The following is a 2,421-nucleotide window of genomic DNA, read 5'->3' as shown; positions in this document are numbered from 1 at the left end:
CAGCACACCCAACATCAACATAGAGAAGACATTAAAAGCTGCCTAGGTTGCATGTACTTCAATAGTAAGATTTCACTCACTGGCCAAACAGCTGTACAATAGAGCGAGGTGGCCTGCCAGTGCCATTTAATGATATGGTATGACAATGTCCCATAAATATGGATCAAATACCTATTTCAAAAAATTGCAACCCCAGCAGTGGGTCAGGACACATATTTTAAGGTCTTCACAACCTTAAATGTTACTCCTTTCTGATCACCAAATGTAGTACAGGCAAGTCAATTTGAATTCAGTGTGACCCAAGAACTTGACATGAAACTACGGCTCCATGGTGTTTCTCGAACGGCACACTTTTCCTGGGAGCCGTGTGTTATGGAGCGAAAAGACAAAGAAAGCAGTTGGTTAGAGTAATAAAATAGAAAAAGAAAACACCTTATTTAATGCAGACAACCAAATACATTTTAATAAAAACAGGAAGTGAAGGAAAGGAGTGTGATTAAGACTTAATGAGAAAATAATATGCAGATAGGCTGAAGTCAATAAATATGTACCAGGAACTATATGTGACCTCCTGCCTGGGGGACAGACAACCAAAAAGTGGGTGAAGGGAGACGTCGGACAGAGCAAGATATGACAAAACACCAATTTAGGAAGTATCAAGGGCTCATGAGGGAGGGGGGAGTGGAGAGGGAGGGGAAAAATGAGGACCTAATGTCGGGGGTTTGAGTGGAGAGAAAATGTTTTGAGAATGATGTACAAATTCGCTTTACACAATTGATGTGTGTATGGATTTGCGATAACAGTTGTATGAGCCCCTAATAAAATGTTTTTAAAATAAATAAATAAAAATAAATATGTACCATAGTCCTAAGCATACTCCTCCACCAAGAGGTCACTATTTCCAAAAGAGGTACAAAGATTTTTGTTGTACCTCACAAGAGTCCTCAAAATGTGTATTTAAGGACATTTAGCCAGGAATAACCCTGCACCTGTAAAGAATAAAACCTGCTCTGATCTTCAGGTTAACTCCCTGCCAACGTATCTAGTCCAACGCAGAGTAAACCTATCAGGCAGAGGTCAACTGCCCTACAGGTTCCCAAGACCGTTTATCTTGACAGGAGAAGGCAGACTCATCGTTCTCCTGCACATTTTGGGGTGTTTGAATGGCACACTTTGTGGCAGGAGCTGAAGTTTAACCCACTGCAAGGCCAGGGCTCCTCAGTTCACATTTACTAAACTCATATAGGGAGCTTTTATATATTCGCCAATAAAGTACCATTATGGGAACACAGAAAAGGCGAACAAAACAAGAACTCTAGAAAAGTCTAACCAATTTCTGAAAGAACTTGAGTCAAGGCACAGAACACTGTGGGGCACTAAAAGCAGCACTCACCCGGCAAGATGTGGGTCTCTAAGTGGACTCCATGAATAGTGTGCAAAATGGAGTGCTCCCCAATCACAGACAGAGAAGAAGGTTGAAGGCAAGGTACGAGTGCCTGAAAGAAAGATATGCGACTAACGTCCAACGGCAGCCAGTGAAAACCCCATGGACTGTGTGGTTTTACTCTAAAGGACTATGTAGACACAGGGTGAGTTTGGTGTTTGACTCAGGGTCCCCACAGAGAAGCAAGGGATAGGATGAATGTCCAATACACAGAAAACTCCAAACAGGCAAAAGTCCACTTCAAAGGATTTAGGGATCAAGATGTGCCACAGATCGACAATAGAAAGCATTAAACAATGCTGCAACCCCTGAGAGACATTTCCACACATTTACAAACTCATGTGAAAAGCCCCTCAATCCCTAGGACGGGTCTCATTGCAGAGGGCTGCTAACTGTACTCTCAGCATTGGTAGCCTGTTCTGGGGGCTTCTATCAGCTGGAATCAACTGGATGACACTGAGTCAGAAGCTTTGTGTGAGCAAACTTTGTCACTCCAAATAGTACACAGAAAACAAGTGTTCACTTGAGAAATTATGGGCAAAACGACAAACAACAGTCAAGGAGAGGCAGTATTAAGGAGTTTTGAGGGTTACAAGCACGGCTGCTAATTGCAAGGTCAGTAGTTTGACACCACCAGCCACTCTGGGGGAGAAAGCTGAGGCTTTCAACGCCCACAAAGAGTTACAGTCTCAGAAACCCACAGGGTAGTGTTAGGTGGTGCAATAGGACTGCTGAGCTGGAATTCAGTCAATGGCAGTGAGGTTTTATGTCCTCTACAAAAAGTCCAGCCAAATTTATTCTTTAAATAGTGTCTTTTTCTAAGCTACTTTTTGTGTAGCATAGAATAAAAGGGAAAATAACAGGATTACTTTTGAATTGTCACTCTTACATGCACTCCAATAGGTGTTTTTTCAGGATCAGAAATTGATGTACAACAGGAACTATGAACCCAAGAAGTTCAAGGCTTCATCTCGATG

The 2,421-nt window shown here is 42.3% G+C and overlaps 1 protein-coding gene across 5 annotated transcripts in view; it reads right to left on the bottom strand.

Moving 5' to 3' along the window:
• LOC101659136 (zinc finger protein 883-like) overlaps positions 1-2,421 on the bottom strand; it is a 31,838-nt gene that overhangs the window by 9,293 nt on the left and 20,124 nt on the right. The window lies entirely within an intron of this gene.

This window comes from Echinops telfairi, unplaced genomic scaffold (genome assembly GCF_000313985.2).
Source record: "Echinops telfairi isolate 266 unplaced genomic scaffold, ASM31398v2 ScPeMD7_7412;HRSCAF=8450, whole genome shotgun sequence".
NCBI classification, from domain to species: domain Eukaryota; kingdom Metazoa; phylum Chordata; class Mammalia; order Afrosoricida; family Tenrecidae; genus Echinops; species Echinops telfairi.
This window is presented reverse-complemented; position numbering and strand designations above follow the sequence as displayed.